This window comes from Acinonyx jubatus, chromosome A2 (assembly GCF_027475565.1).
Source record: "Acinonyx jubatus isolate Ajub_Pintada_27869175 chromosome A2, VMU_Ajub_asm_v1.0, whole genome shotgun sequence".
In the NCBI taxonomy this organism is placed as follows: Eukaryota; Metazoa; Chordata; class Mammalia; order Carnivora; family Felidae; genus Acinonyx; species Acinonyx jubatus.
This window is the reverse complement of record NC_069383.1, coordinates 4,328,549-4,345,845: the sequence shown is the minus strand read 5'-3', so window position 1 is coordinate 4,345,845 and position 17,297 is coordinate 4,328,549.

The window sequence follows — 17,297 nt, the reverse complement described above, 5'->3', positions numbered from 1 at the left end:
GTGTGTTCTGTTCCTGCATCACGGGGTTTGTTTTGGCTCCTCCCAGGTCCCCCACTTCCCGGACCCTTCCCTCTCGGCTTCTGGCCAACTCCTAGTTATCCTTCCTGCCCCTTTGCAATGCCCGTTCTGACCACCGAGTCCAAGTCAGGATCACCGACCATCATGCTTTATAAAGGAAAATGGGAGTTTGCAAAGGGATGTCAGAAAGCAGTCAGTGTCTGCCTCACCGGTAATCAGTGTGGCAGAGGCCATGGCTGATCCACTCACTCATGTGTGCACCCCAGCCCCTGGCACAGGATTTAGCACGTAGCGATCAATAAGTTGTATGTTCTGGACACGACTGGCCATTTCCTCACCTGTAAGTGGGTGGCTGTGGGGCTGAGTCAGAGGCAGATATAAAATGCTTTGGAGCATTACACGTGCAATAGCATGCGAAGCAATGTTCATAGTCTCAGGTGCTCAGGAATTCGGACCATGGAAATCTTCCTTGCTCCTTGTCTCCTGTTTCTCACCGATGTCCTCTGTGACTCTTCAGCAGAAAACAAAGGAGCAGAGGGCAAAAGAACAGAATATGTCACTTCACTTGTTCATCTCTCCAGAAGGCCCGGATATGCGGGACTATGGTTCTCTGAGAGTGAGAACCCAAATGCTGTTGCTCAGCCCAGAGCCTGACTCGGGAAGTTGGCCAATGGCATGAACAGCAATCCCCTTGCTGGCCTCCTGGCTTGAGGGAGAACATCATCCTCCATTTTTCCCCATTGTCGCAGGATCCAACAAGGTCCCTCACCATCTGCTATCTGAGCACACCACAGACTGAATTAGTGGTTTCTCCTCAGAAGGCTGCCTCAGCTCAGCCAGTGCTATAACTGGGAACCAGGGAAGTCCCTCAGACTGGATCATGTTCTGATTCTTGCCTTTTGGGAAATAATTGAAGAGGAAACATTTGGCCTGAGTTCCAATTCACCCTACGTGAAGCCAGGGGCATGCATGAGGGATAGACAAGAGCCTCATACCATAGTTGGGTGCTGACCCACATGCAGGGATGATGAACTAAGCACAGGAAGCCATCCAGCCAATAAAACAGGGCCTTTCTCATTTTCCTTCGTAAAGACATTTGTTTGGACAGATGGTTTCTACCAGGTAGCGTTAAGAAGTCCATTTAGTATGGGCTGCTTGATGCCATTAATTTATTAACTATTGCCATTTTTAAGTTTTTTTTTAATCAGTGGAGTTTCCTTTCTTTCCTTCCTTTCCTTTCTTTTCTTTCTTTCTTTCCTTTCCTTCCTTTCCTTTTCTTTTAATCAGTGGATTTCCTTTCTCTAACTCAGTGGAGTTAACTTTCTTCTAAAGTTACTCTGAAATAACTTTAGACTTACAGAGAATTCCAAAAATAATAGAGTTTCCATATACTTTACGTCCAGCTTCCCCTTCAGTCAATATCGTAGATAATCATAGAGCAGTTCTCAAAACTAAGAAACTAACAATGCCACTGAGTGGAACACAGAATTTACTTGGATTTCACCAGGTGTTTCCACTAGTGTCCTTTGTTCAGTCTCCTTACAGTCTGTGACGGCTCCTCAGTATCTCCTTGACTTCCCTGCCCTTGCTACTTTGGAAGAATACTGCTGAGGTATTTGAGTTTTTCTGAGGTTTCTCACGATCAGACTGAGACTATGTCTCAGTAAGAATGATAGCACCGAGGCGACATGTCCTTCTCAGGAAACCTCATCAGATGGCACAATGTGTTGAGATATGTTACTGGCAATGTTAGACTTGGTCCCTTGGCCAAAGTGGTACCTGCCATGATTCTCTGCGATGAAGTCAGTCTTTTATCCCAAGTATTTTGGGGAAGATACTTTGGGATTCTGCAGATATCCAGTCTCAGCATGAACTTTCACTCGTGAATTTTTGCCTCTACCAGTGGATATTGCCTGTATCAATATTACTGTGTTGTTCTACTGGTGACTTCTTGTTTCTTTCTTTCTACGTTTATTAATTAGAGTTCCGCTGTAAGGAAGGACTTCCACTTCATTTATCTCTTTGTCCAGTCATTTTTTTATTAAAAAAAATTTTTTTTAACGTTTATTTATTTTTGAGACAGAGAGAGACAGAGCATGATGGGGGAGGGTCAGAGAGAGGGAGACACGGAATCTGAAACAGGCTCCAGGCTCTGAGCTGTCAGCACAGAGCCTGACGCGGGGCTCGAACTCACGGACCGCGAGATCATGACCTGAGCTGAAGTCAGCCGCTTAACCGACTGAGCCACCCAGGCGCCCCAAGTCATTTATTTCATCAGTGTGAATGCATGGGTATTCATTTTCTTCTTTGAGTTATACACCAGTACTGTTGTTATTTTTTATTTTACTTATTTAACTTATTTATTTTACTTGTGTATGTGGTCAACTTGTTCTGGCTCTGGCCTTTGGGAGCTTTTCAGGCTGGTTCTGTCCCCTTACAGGATGTGCTTTTTGTTCATTGCTTCCCCATTTTCCAGCTCTGCGAGACGCTCCAGGCTCCTCTTGTATTTTCTTTGTTTCAGTCTTGGAATCAACCACTTCAGCCAAAGAGCCCTTGTTCCATTTTTGTTTTGGGTGTTTTTCATTTTTGCCTCTGTCTTTGTTTCTCGTGGGGGGTTGGGGTTGTTGTTGTTTTGTTTTGTTTTTGTTGGTTTTGTTTTGTTTTATTTTGTTTTGTTTGAGAATAGTATTTAGAAGCCAAGCCATGGGTGATAATTGTGCTCATTGAGACTGGGGTGTCATTGCTGCTTCTAGCTGCCCTCAGTGGATATAGCTGAGAGTATATGTATTCATATAACACATGCATACACACATCTGTATTCATGTCCCCATCTATTTTTCAGTCCATGTATTAAAATAAAATTATAAGTCCACATTGACACCTTCAACTCCAATGCAGCACCAAAGAACTTTTCTAGGCTTCTCCCTTTTCCTTATTTGTAAACTCTTTCTCCAACAGTGAGACCCTTCATTCTCATTATCTACAATATATTTTATTTGTTCAACTCTATACCACAAAACATTGCAGAATTCCTAACCCATGGGACTTTCTCTTTATTTCAAAATCTAGAAAGATTCTTTATCTTTTCTAAATCTATTGTTTTTTGTCTGTCTGTCAAGATTATTTTTAAATTATAATCTCTAAGTGTTGATCATTCACTTCTGCATCGCATTTTATAACATTTGTTTTTGCTTCTCTGTCCTGCATTTCTGTGTGCCTTGCTGTGTCTCACTCTTACCCTATTTGAAAATGCTTCTCATAAAAGCTTTTGCTTAGTCTCTGGGGTGTGTGTGGCTGTTCCTCGTTCATTCTCATGAATATTGCTTCTTGGAAATTCCTTTGTTGTATATTTCTGGTCATAAGCCATTACTTTCTTCTTCCCTCAAAACTAAGTTCTTTGCTTTCTTTTTTTTTTTTTTTTAAGTTCTTTGCTTTCTTATCCAGCCTCTCCCTATATGTCCCCTATTTCTTCTAAGAATGAGATGCGATGGAAACAAATGACTTGTCTCAAAACCTACAATGATGTTTCTCGGAGACCTTCTCCACTCCCAGGCCATGTAGGATTGTGTTTTGAAGCCAGATGGCCTTGGGGATGTTAGTGGTGAGTTGACATGGGAAAACACATTTACAATTTCTCCTGACATCCAGTTGGGCCAAGGTCTATGGGAAATATTGTCTTGGTTATTTATCTAGAGGGAGGGGCTTTCAACAACCAAAAGTCATTCATGAGGAAATGATAAGCTCTTCAAGAATATCAAAGTATGTTATGTTCCTTGTTTTACTGTAAGCTCCTGAGAGCAATGGCATAAACATGTCTGCATCCACATCCACATTATATGTGCATGTTCAACAGCATGGTAGCCATTATAACAAAATAGGATTAAAAGAAGCAGTATTAGGATGCATGATAAAAGCGTCCAAATTAATAACTTGTTAGTATTTAGAAAATAACCAGCAGTCACTAAAAGCCAACACTGCATTTCTTAACTGAAAGGTGCAATGGAAAAAAACCCTGAGGTTCTTTCCAACTATGAGAATCTGGACCTTCCCACGTTGACCTGTGTGGGATCCAAGTTTATTGAGCTCACCACCATCTTGTTATGTATCCCCAGTGGGCTACATGCTCTCCCTGTTGCCGTCTGGAAACACCCCATTCCAATATCTGAAAACTCAGGCATTCATCTGGGTCATAGCTTATCCTAAGGCATAAAATTTTCACATTCAATTAATATTATCGGTGTGTCATCTATTCACCCAGTGATTCCACTTCGTTATTTGTTGGGGATTTTGTTTAACCTCATTATGATCTTCGAGGGAGTATTTCCCCCTCTGTGTTCCCGTCCTCCGTCCTTATTGATGAACACCTCTGTTGGAGAATTTAAATGCAGCCCCGGGGCTCTGTCATGCCGTTCTGGGTTAGTAACAAGAGCAGAGGCAGACAAATTGGAGAGGCTTCGGCATTTGTGAAATACAGCTCATCTTTCCCCTCTTTGCCAATGTGGGGAGTTGGATAAGCTGCGGCTGACTCTTCCATTGCTCTCTGGAGGGGTGGCCTCTCCCCCAGAGAGGTGTAAAATATTTACTCTCTCTGCAGTCTATGTGCCACTCAACCTCCCCTAGAGAGAGACTGTATTCCACCGAGGGACAGTATCAGTGAACAGAAATCTCGGAATTGGCCGGCAAGCAGGACAATCCTCCTGCAGGCCCACCTGCCCAGAACCCAGTGAAAACAGGTGACCCTGAAGGATTCAGCCGAGGGAGTGTGAGACACCCCCTCTAGCTGCCCAGGTTCATGTACTCCATCACCCCAGTTTCTCAGGCCTTCCCCGAAGGGCTTACTTAGTCTCGGCTAACATAGTTCTAATAAACTGCCTTATCTGGTTTCACGGTCTGAGTCAGAGATTTAGGGGGAATTGAAGAAGCACTCGCCCAGCTGCATCATGGGAAGCCTATGTGAACTGGAACAAACAATTCCAACACACTGGACATGGGGCTCCTCACCTGTAAGTGGAGCGCTTGAATTGGGAGACGCCAGGATCCCTCCAGTGTAAACCCCCTGTTTTTCTGAATTTTGGAAATGCTTTCAGGGCCCACCCCAGAGCTGGGCACAACAGGCCAGTCAGTGAACACTGGTGGATGAAGCAAGACCTGTGGACAGAGAAACTCAAGAGAGCAATGAAACAAAAAACATTCCTTGTCACCAGGACCACAGGTCGTCCAAACATCAGGTCATCAGGGGAGAAGAGATCCACTGAAACAGGGACAGAGGAAGGCATGTTGAAAGAAAAGCGTCACCCAAGAGAGAAGGTCCTGGCTCCCCAGGGGAAGAACCCTGGGATCTGCCTGGCTTGGTAAAGACTTGTGCCCCTGAGAGCCATCACGGGTCAGAGTGCAACACCGTTTAACTTCCTTTATCTCTTCTGGGGAGATTCTCCTTCTGGAAATGCCTGATTCAGAAGACAAGGAGGCTTCCGGGGAGGTGCCTGGGCTCCTTTGTCTGGGCTGCTCCCTGAACCTCCGGGAAGAATGGCTTCTCAGTGAAACCTGCAGGCAGCTGGATGCAGGATGCCCTAGGCTAATGCTGAGTGTCAGGTAGGGAGGGAATTTTGACACCGGATGCTCCTTCCAGAAGAAAATATAGAAATGAGACAGTAGGAAGAACTGGTCTTACATTAGTGTTTGTTATCTCCATGTGCAGGAAGCACAAAGGCGGCTCACTGCCCGGTCTCCTTGAGGAGCCCGACGAGGGTGACAGACCCTTCCAGATCGGTCCTCCCCTTACATGCTTGCTGTGGGCTGGGGAGAGGCTCAGAAGCCCCGAGGGGTCCAGTGTGCCCAGCAGGCTGGTGGGGGTGTCAGGGGCCCCCTCCCAAGATGCCACTCTCCACTGCCCCCCCCCGCCCCTCCTCTCCTGTGACTGGCCTAGGGCTGTGACGCCGTGTCCCCATCACCCCTCAGATGCCTTGTCCAGCGTTCTCCCCAACCCTTCACCTCACCAGGAAGGTGCATCCTGCTCTTGTCCCAGCCGCTCTGACCCCTGCCATGCAACCCCCTCAGCTCTGCTCCAATGTGAGCCCCTCCAAGCGCTCCATGAGCTCTGAGCTCCCAGTCCCTGCCACTTAAACGTTTTGCGGCCATTTCCCATGTGAATTTCGCTTCTGTGTCTATGTTCTAAGCTTCTTGAGAGGAGTTGGGTTTCTGTGTCTGGAACTGGAATACACTGGACACTCAGGATGTAACTGTCTCAGGCAGTGGTGACCACACTCACCTTTTTTCTGATGTACAAAGGACTTCCTAAGATGGTCTTGGTTCATGGCTGGCTCAGGTTTAGAATTCAGATGCCTGCTTCATTCCTTAAGCATATTTGGATTCTAGACAGCAAAGACTCTCTCAAACTCCAAATTCCCCACCACTAAAGCAATACTTATAAACTGTCTCCTATGGCAGGATGAAATCCTTTTGAAAAGGGTGGTATAGTATAGAAATGTGGAGTGTGGGCATTTATTAGCAAGTTTGGGAGAAAGAGAAATGGTATGTTTTCTCCATCTGTAAAATGGGAATCGTAGTAACTCATAGGATGAGGATTCAGAGTTAGTGCTCACACAGTGCCAGACGTGTAGAAAACAGCCTGCAAATGTGAGCGACTGATAATTATGATTTATTCGGGAAGCTCCAGACCCACCTCTAGTAAAGCGTAAACGTTAGTTTTTCCAAAATGGTTCAGGTCTAGTTTGAAAGCGTACTTGAGTTCCATCAGGTGGCCAGTCAAATGCCACCAGTGACGTTCGGGCAACCTACACGGAACTGGTAGCTAATAATGGTCGTGGCCTTGCCCATTTGTCTTGTTGAGAAAACTCTTAGCAAGGATGGATTCTGGGGGAGGAATTCTGGCTATGTAACCATAGAAACCAGGTTGTAAGGCTTTGCTCAGATTCTCAGGACAGACATGGCCACGGCAGACCTTAAGCAATAGATACCCACCCGGAGCCACTTACAGGGCTCTGTGATCCAGCACCGAGAGTCAAAAACTGGCCCGGGGGAGGTGGCCAGCGGGGGGCCTCCAGCCAGGTGACCAGGTTAACAGCACCAATAACACATGGAGACATGATCACCCAGGGCCACCACCTTTGTGCTATTCTTCCCCACAAGGTGGACCCCAGTCTATCATGAGGCAGCACCAGACAGCTGGCCGCTGCTCTGCCTTTTGAACTGGGTTCATGAGCTCACCCAGGGCATTTCACGGGGCACAGTGAGGTCTTGAGAGTAGCCAGCAGTACATAGTTAGGAAATACAAATTTTCATTAAGCATAATTTTAGATGTGAACACCCCCCAGCTCTCTCTTCTGAAGCAGACTCTCTGCAGCTGGTAGCCTTTGAAAAACGCCCTCAAAGGAGCCCCAGGGACTTGTTCTCTGGTCCTGGAGTTTCAGGGTGTTCCACGGCTTTTTCTTCGCTTGTGTCAAAAACCCACTTTGCCGGGAGACTGAATTATTTACATCCATGGCAGAACCCTTCTGAGTGCCATTGCTGTGGATATTTGGGGGCCATACTTCAAATTCTTGGCTGGTTTTCTTTGTGTGTATCCATTTGCCCCTCTTCTCCCACATGCTCTGGAACTCTCCTTTAGTTCAGTAAGCCGGAAAGTGCCCACTGTCTATCGTGTACAGCTGACCACAGCGAACTTTTGAAGCCTGAAGAAAGTCGTGTGCTCGAGTCTCTGGGAATCTGTGGGGATAGCGAACAACAAAATAATGCCTAAGGAACGCAAGGCAAGATTTGCCTTGTGGCAGGTGAGAGGTAGGCAGGCTGGACAGCGAGAGACATTGCTGGATGGGGTGGCCAGAGAAGGTCTAGTGGACAAGGTCTAGTGGATCCCTGGTCTTTGGGGGGGGGTGACCCCCGGGAAGGGGCCGGGGCCGCCTCTCAGGCCCGTGCAGGTGGTAACTCCGAGAGGAGCAGGTCCACTGAGCAGCCCGGATGGAAGGCTGTTCCAGAAGTGGGTATGGCCCTCTTGTGTCCGGTGAAGAGTTTGTGTTTTACAGATAATAGAGTCTCAAAGATTATTTTTTAGGAGGGGCAGTGGGGTAGCAAGGAGCAGATACCCGCTGGAGCAGTTAAGGCATGAGGAGGACCCTTGTGTCTATTTGGGAGACGAGAGAGGAAAAATCGGAGGCACCTGGGTGGCTCAGTGGGTTAAGCAAGCATCTGACTTGGGCTCAGGTCGTGATCTCACAGCTCATGAGTTTGAGCCCCTCGTCAGGCTCTGTGCTGACAGCTCGGAGCCTGGAGCCTGCTTCGGATTCCGTGTCTCCCTCTCTCTCTGTCCCTCCTCTGCTCTCTCTCTCTCTCTCTCTCTCTCTCAGAAATAAGCAATAAGAGAGGACAAATCAGAGAAATGTCACAATCAAAGCGTGGATGAGGTGGTGCTTCACTGAACACAGAGAGAAGGATGGCGATTCAGTGACGAGGGGAGGCAAGGGGAGGAGAAGGCAGAAAGAAAGCACGACCAGAAATCAGGAGCCCGGTGGTTCCTTCTACCGGCTCTGTGACCTTGACTTCTCGGGGCCACCATTTCATCACGGGTGAGATACGGAGCAGCCGTGTCAGGGCTCACCTGTCACGTTCGCTTGAGAGTGAAGTCAGAATCGAGAACATATCTTAAAAAGTTAGGAATCATCGCGGTCATTATCATCATTAATAACATCGTGCGACTGGAATCCCGTGGCTCATTAATCTTGCTGGTGGAGCCCAGTTGCCGGGATTTGGAGGAGGACGCCCAGCCAGCATATGCGCGCTTCTGGAGGCCGATCAAAAGACTGCTTTGCATCACTGCAGGAAGGGAATTTCCTATTTCCAGGCAAAACAATCAAAAAGAGCAATCTCTCCCCCAGAGCTGGTCTGCAAAAGACAGGATTCTCATAAAAATCGTAATTGAGGCGTAACCATATGTGGTGCAGGAGCGATATCCCCCGTCGTCCCACCGGGGGAGGAAGTGTCCAGCAGCCGCAACAAACGTAAACACCGGTTACAATCACGGGTGTGTGATTACTTGGCCGAGCGCTCGGCCGCCCCCACTGTGTGCTTAGGCTTCCAGCCCTCCTTGTAGTTTCCAGGCCCCAAACTTAGTCTGAGGGAAGGATCACCCTCCCTGACCCCATGGCTTTAAGCTAGGGAGACTTATTAGGGGCTGGGGTCCCTACCCATTTTGCTGGCTACTTGGGGCCAATAAGTCATGCCTTTCTCTCTCAGAGGCCAGTAGGAGATGTGGTACCGGGACTCTGGGAGTTAGCGTGTAAATGACAGGCGAGTTAAGCCCTCATGCAGGGGCGCCTGGGTGGCTCAGTCCGTTAAGCGCCCGACTCTTTGTTTCAGCTCAGGTCATGATCCCAGTGTCGTGAGATGGAGCCCCACACTGGTTGGGCTCTGTGCTGAGCATGAAGCCTGCTTGGGATTCTCTCCTCCCTCTCTCTCTCTCTCTCTCTCTCTCTCTCTTTCTGCCCCTCCCCTGCTTGTGCTGTCTCTGTCTCCTTCAAAATTAAATAGATACACTTAAAAAAAACCCATCATCATGTGTCCCATAAATGTCAGGACGCTCAGTATTGTCATTTTGCTAACTCAGCATTAATTCGAGGGGGTGATGTGATCTCAGTGCATCTTAGTGTCATGCAGCTTGTTCCATAGTGAATGTTTCCTATAAAATTATCTGGGTTGCCTCTGTTAGCACCTTCCAACACAGACCCTCTTCTAATGCCCATTTTATGGATGAGAACACTCAGGTGTAGAGAAGGCAAACACTTTAAGTAAAGCCACGGAGCTAATAAATGATAGTTCCAGGATCACACCACAGCCTCCACCGACCCAAGAATTTTGCTAATTTGGTCAGGTCTCTGACATCCTGGGAACAAACCCCCTGCTCTACGAGTCCCCGGCTATGCTTGGGACACACTTTGCACTCAATACCGATTTTTGGATTGATTCATCACAAATGAAAGGAGGGTGGAAGTGTGGCATCTGTAGCCCAGTGTGAGAAGGAAATTAGCTGGCCCAGCTCCTCCGAGATGATCAAGGTCCTGACTCTGACACCGTGAGAGATGGGGGAATGGAAAGATCCAGAACTAAAGCAGTGGGAGATGGGGGGGGGGGGAGTGGCAAAAGATGAGCCAGAAATTGCTAAGAAAGTGGAGAGAAAGGGCAGAGATGCATAGCAGAAGCGAGTGCTGGACGCTGGGACATGCGTGGTCTCACCTAAATGTACCATCTGAAAAAGCCACGCTTGAAACACCAAGAGTAAAATGGCCAGGATGGGAGAAGAGCAGAGATGTTCAAAGACACAAACCTGAGCCCCTGGGTGTCCCCGCATCAGGCTCTGAGCTGACAATGTGGAGTCTGCTTGGGATCCTCTCTCTCTGCTCCTCCCCTTCGTCCATGCTTTTTGTCAAAATAAATAAACTTAAAAAAAAAAAACTTTAAAAAGAATGCTATGTGAGTGACGAATAAATCTAAAATGTGTAACAGCTCACACAAAGATTTATTTGTTTTGCAACAAATGCTGTTGAGAGAGAGCTCTCTGTTTCTCTGAAACAGTCTTTTCTATTAAAAAAAAAATCTAGATTAAAAAGAAAAAGTGACACATTCTGGGGCAGGCCGGCTCTTAGGAGGAGCAAATAACATTAATTTGTTTTTTTAACAAATATTTACTGAGTAGGTTGTCATTTATTTGGGGGGGGGGGTTCCAAGCAAAGGAGATATCCTTAATGGGAAAACAAACATATTCCTGCTCTCACAGGGCTTATAATGTGGTAAGGAGGTAAACTAAAATTAACTGTAATTATACAATTAGTGTGACTTTAATATATTCAAGGGCCCATATTATGAGGCAGTATAACAGGGTGGTCTACTCACTCTTAGGTCTTGAAAAGTACTTCTCTGACTCTATAGTTTAAAGTGGTAATTTGTGGAGGCTACTCTCACTTCCTGTCTGGCTGAGGCAGCTGCACGTGCAAAGGCCCTGACTCAGAAAAGATCTTTGCTGGAACTGAAAGAAGCCAGGCATCACTGGAGCACAGAGAGCGCAGAGAAGGGCTAACTTGGGGCCAGACCACCCAGGGTCTCTGGACCTCGATGAGGGTTCTGTGTGATGTCCTGTTTGCAAACATAAGCCATGGTAGGTTTTGAACAGGAAGTGATATACAAATACTTTCGGATGAGCACTGTGGGTACCAGTTAGGAGCCTAGGGTCAGATAAGCCGAGGGAGTCCAGATGCACGGGTGTGGATGTGGACGCCACGAGACCCGGCGATGGTGGGGGAGAAGGTAGGTGATGGTGAAGACGAACATGAGCCCAGGGTTGAACTGGAGTGTCGGCAGAGTTGACGGAGCCTGGAGGAGGAACAGGTGAGTTCAAGCCCAGGGAATTCACCCTCCTTAAATCGACCCCAAACCTGGAATGTGCTTCACTGGCGATTTTAAGAAAAACTTGTTAGACCGAGTGATGAATGTGTGGGAGCTAGTGAGAATGAGAGGAACTTTGAATGATGATGCGTCCATGCCTTCTTCATACCCAAAAACGTCCTAAAAAACAAAAATTCTGGGCCCTGTTGGGTCTTCTCAAAGACAGCGTGGGTCATTTGTAAAGTTCTTAGGGAATTTTCTTTGGTCGTGGTATTTTTCCAAACAAAACTCTTCAGCAGTTGCTGACACATATTCCCTGAATAGATCCAGTCTCGTGGTTTCTCAGAATTCAGATTCTGGGAATGGCGACATGGAAAAGCCCAGAATGTAATCAATTGTTTCTCCAAACAGTGGTTCATGCCTTGGAACCATTTCTCAGTGAGAAAACTTGTGTTGATACTTGTACACTTAGCAGATACAATTTACAGAAACAGTGTGGGGTGCTCTCATGTGGGAAAAGGAAACGCAAGGGAAATAAAGCAGCTAGTGAGATTCCTTGCAAGTGTTCAAACGTTGGGTCATGCTGTCTGTCGTCGGTGACTGCACCGTGAAAGAGTTGAAGAAAAACAGATCTATGATAAGAAGCCTATTATTTGCTTTAATACCATCTCAATGAATAAATTTTGTACATCTATAAAGTTTCTTAAACTGTAAAATACTGATTCTTATTTTTAACATAAGAAGTATCATTATATTCAAAACCATAGGAGTTTAAAGTGAACTCTCATCATTTTGCCTGAGAATGAAGAAATTTAATCAGCAATTTCTATTCCTGGTTGCGACTGGGGTCTGCTTGATGCGGGCAGAGGAGACAGGGTTTTGGATATTGGTAACAGAACCACTGGGTAGTCAGAAGGTGGTCAGCAGAAGTAGGTTTGGGCAGAGGGGGAATAAGAGACTAAAGTATGAGGGTTTTTTTGTTGTTGTTTGTTTGTTTTGTTTGTTTGTTTACAAGTGAGGACATCTCCCTTCTAGATCATGAGCCCTACGAGGGCAAGGTCATAATGTTCGTCTCTATATCCACCTAGAGGTTGGCCCAGCATACTGGTGTGCTCAGGAAATATTTATTGAATGTAGGAGGTGGAAGAGGCCCCAACACATACTTTGCCTATTTCGATCCTAAAATCGGTCCCACCTGGCCGAGACCCAGACAAGTGGACTCTTGGGCTCGCTCTTTCCATGGCTCCTCGAAACACTCTGGAACTTCAGAATGGCCTGGAAGAAACCGCAGTCAGAGGGGTGCTGTGGTCTTCATCAACTGACAACCCACCAGGGGCTTTCGAAGCTGGCAGTGGGTGGACGGAGGGAGGAAGCGTAACCTGCTCACTTACCCTCTTCTGCCTGTGTAATAACCATATGTTGATTCAAGTGCTTTGTTAGAGTCCTCCTCCCCCTCCTCCTGTTACTCCCCCTCCTCCTCTTCCTCCCACTCTTCCTCCTCTTTCTCCTCCTCCTCTTCCTCCTCCTCTTCCTCCCCCTCTTCCTCTTCCTCCCCCTCCTTCTCCTCTTCCTCTTCCTCTTCCCTTGCCCCTTCCCCTTCTTCTTCTTCTTCTTCTTGTTCTTCTTTCTTCTTTCTTCTTCAAGTATTAAGGTATAATTGACATGTGAAAATCTGTATATATTCAATGTGTACAACTCAATGAGTTTGGGGGTAAGTATTCCCTGTGAATCACTACCATTAAGGCCATAAACATGTCCATCACTCCTAAAGTTTTCTCCTGCCGCTATTATTATCATCATCATGAGAACACTTTATGTATGTATGTATGTATGTATGTATTTTTGTATGTATTTTTGAGAGAGAGAGAGAGAGTGAAAGTAGGGGAGGGGAGAGAGAGAGAGAGAGAGAGAATCTGAAGCAGGCTTCATGCTCAGTGCAGAGCCTGACTCGGGGCTCAATCCCACAACCCCGGGATCATGGCCAGAGCCAAGATTGAGAGTCGGACACTCAACCTACCAAGCCACCCAGATGATCCTAGAATACTTCCCATAAGATCTACCTTCTTCACAAATTTTAAGTATAGGATACATTATTGTTAGCTCTAGGATCCACACCGTATAGTGGACCTCCAGAATGTGTTCATCTTGCATAACTGAAACTTTGTGCCCTTTGACCAACATCTCCCCATCCCTGTCTGCCCCCCACCCCAGAGCCTCTGGAAGCCACTATTCTACTCTCTGCTTCTACGAGTCTGACTAGTCTAGATTCCACCTATAAGGGAGATAATATGGTATTTGTCTTTCTTTGTCATTTAATATAATGTCATCCAGGCCTATCTCTGTTGTCACAAATGGCAGAATTTCCTTCTTTTTAAGGCTAGATAACATACCACTGTATGTATATATCACATTTTCTTTACCCGCTCATCCATCAATGGACAGACACTTAGGTTGTTTCCGCCTCTTGGCTACTGTGAATAATGTTGCAGTGATCATGGGGGTGCAAATGCTCCTCGTGACATCCTGATTTCAGTTCCTTTGGAAATACCACGGAGTGGGATTGCTGGATTGCTGGAGCAGACGACAACCCCAGGGCTGTGTGATTAGAGCTTTTCTCCTCATCTAACTTAACAGAGACACAGGCAGTGTCTCTGTAGAAACCAGCGGGAACTTTGTACTGAAAGAAATTATACCAAGAGCTAATTTCTGATTCAGAGAGAGCAGTGAGTTCTCAGAGGCACTTGACTTGATAAGTAAAAACAGTAGAAGTTTTCTACTTTCCCTGAGGAGCTTCTTACATCTACATAGATGATAGATAGAGAGATAGATAGATAAATAGAATGATAGAGAGGTGACAGATAGCTATGGCATATAGAAGTTACTCTTAGAGAGAATGAGGAATAAAGTTATTTTGGCTTGATTGAATGCGAGAATGGACTTAACATTAACCGATTTGTAGAACAGTGTATGAGTGGCAGATTTGAGAGGGAGAATTAAGAGTTACGTTTTGATGGGATGCCTGGGTGGCTCAGTTTGTTGGACCTCTGACTCTTGATTTCAGCTCAGGTCATAATCCAAGGGTTGTGGGATTGAGCCCCATCTCAGGATCTGCACTGAGCATGTAGTCTGCTTAAGATTCTCTCTCTCCCTCTGTCCTTCACCCACTTGGGTGTGTGCTCTCTCAGAAAAAAAAAACAGAGTTATGTTTTGAAATTGTTATGTTTGACATGCCAGTCAGACACCCAGAAGATGTTTACACAGAACTCAGGGGGAGAACATGTATGTTTTGCCAACTCTGTGGGTGAATGGAAGTCAAAGCCAGATTGGGTGAGACAACCTAGCAGGTTCGTGTAAATAAAGAGTGGAGAGGTTTAAGAACTGAGGCCTCATACACCCCCAAGTTACTGGTGGGGGAGTGAGTGCAGAGCGATGGAGTAGGGCTGAGAGTGGCTTCCCCAAGACCAGCTGAAGGCAGGTGCTTCCTGAAAAAGAGGGCCCTGTTGGTGTCAAAGGCTGAGTGGAGGATCCTGGTGAAATGACCATTAGATTTAATGACATGGGATTGACCTTGATGAAGGTGGTTTTCGTGTTATTGTGGAGATAACTGTCTAACCTGAGTAGTTTCAGAAGATGATGGTGGGACAAGACATGGATTTAGGGATTACAGACCCTCTTTTGCGGAGTCTTCAGCCAAAGCTAGAAACAGGTGAGTTCAAGGAAGGGTCTTTTGTTCATGTTTGTAAAGAGGAAAAGCTCTTTGTATGATCATGGACATAATCCATAGAAAATAATCCATAGGCCAGTGGTCCATAGATGACAGTCATGAGGACAGGCAGCTAATGGCTAGGGCTTCAAAGAATGAGATTTATTTCATGGGTATGGAGGTGTGATGATCTAGAAATGAGGAGCTAGAAACACCTGCTCAACTTCCCTGCCCTCTTGCTCAAGGGGTCTGTAAGAACCAGCAGAAAAGGATGCAGGGTCCTCCCCAGGCAGCTAGGTTTCAGCGGGAGGAGGACAGAGAAGCAATGTTCAGGAAGAGGCTGAAGTGTAGAAGACTTTGAAGGATGACCTTGAGATCTAGAAGGCACAGTGGAAGGGTCTGGGCTACGAAGAGGCGCGAGGGCTCAGGGACACACAAAACTCAATGGGGCGCATTTCTGGCTGATATGGGACAGCTGTGAAATCAGTGGCTTGAATACATAGGGTGGGAGTATTTTGCAGACTCGGGTGGTCAGGCTGTGCATCCCCTCCCCAGCCCCTCAAGGGCAGAGGGTTTGAAATCCACTTGACAGACCTTCGCAGAAAGCTGGGCGGCTCCGAGCAGCCACTGGCCCACAGCGCTGGCCAGAATGCCTCCTGCCCACGGCTCTCCCTCCTTGCCCCCTTTGCCCCTGCTCCTTGGGATCCATTGCCTAAAGAAGCCCTTTGGGGTAGTATGTGTATGAAGAGGTCTGTGTTTGTGAAAGGACAGGGGGGTTTGGGGATCTAAGTGTTCCCCATAGAAACTTCCATCTCCTCTTCATAGCCCCCCAACTTGAGTCCCTGTTTCGGGGCAACCTGGAGTGCTCAATGCCTGAGGCTTTTTCACAGTTCAGTGGTGTGAATCACCTTGCTTTTTATTGCTTTCTTTCTCGGCAGGAGATTAGACTTCAGCCTTTTTCCACTCTGATATATTATTTACCACCTATGCATCTGCTTCACCTCTTCTAGAATTTTGTCAACGTGTTGCATCTGGCATCCCCTCTTCAATGGTCCTCTTTGTCCTTGTAGGTGCATAAGGTAACATCATGCACTGGCTTTCTTCGTAATGGGGCTTCCACTGGGGTAGTAGGGAGATCAGACACCCATGTCTTGTGCCATTCTCACCCAGGAGCTCAGCATTGTACTAAAGCATGAAGAACACGGGATCTGATCCAGTTCTGTGTCCCTGGGAATTAATGAGAGATTTGGGGCAAGACAACAGAATGTCTCTGAGGCATGGTGTCCTCGTTGGTAACATTAGCTGTGAGAGTTCATCTCTGAGAGCTGCCTCCAGCTCTAAAGTGCCCTTGACTATCTGAGCTCCACCTTTGGACCTCAGAGAAATTCACAGAAGTCACTGGTGCTCAGGACCTTAAGGCAGAATTGGGTTCATCTTCTGGCTCAGGGAGACCAAGCCCTGTACCTGCCTCCCAGGAAATGGTGGGATGGATGAGAGTTTCATCTTCTTGGGGCCCTGGAGAAGCAGGTATGAACTCCACAGAAAGTCTCACAGACAGTGTGTTTCTTTCTTTAGAAGTAATTGGACATTTTCTCCCTTTTGGCACCTTCAGGAAGCTTGGTAGAACATTGACCTTCAGTTATATGGAAATTACTGGGCTTTGTACTCACATTTTCTTCCCTTTTCTTAGATTAACTATACTTCAGAAGCAATTTGGTTTTGGATAGAGGGGCCAAAAACTGGACTCTAAACCCATGGCATACATATATATGCCATGGGTTAGGTATGTATATACCTACATGTACAGGTGCACACCTGATGAAGTTTTCGGGTGATGGTGGGGTTCGGAGCCGATGGCCAAGAAAGAGTTCTTGAAGACATCTTTAGTGCAAAAAGGTGATCATTAAAGCACAGGGACAGGACCCCTGGGCAGAAAGAACTGCACTGGGGTTGTGAAGAGTGACTAGTTATATACTACGTAGTTTGGGGAGGTAAAGTCAAAAAGGAGGCCTCCAGAAGGACTTTGATATGCTAAAGAGGACTCAAGACCTTGCTATTGTCAAGCTAAGGTTGTTTTTCCTCTAGTAAGCCATTAAGATTAGGATGGCAGGGGGTTCCTGGAGAAATGTCCTACTCTGTATTTGTCTCATGTATTTGCCAATGGGCTGTAGGTTATAAAGCAATT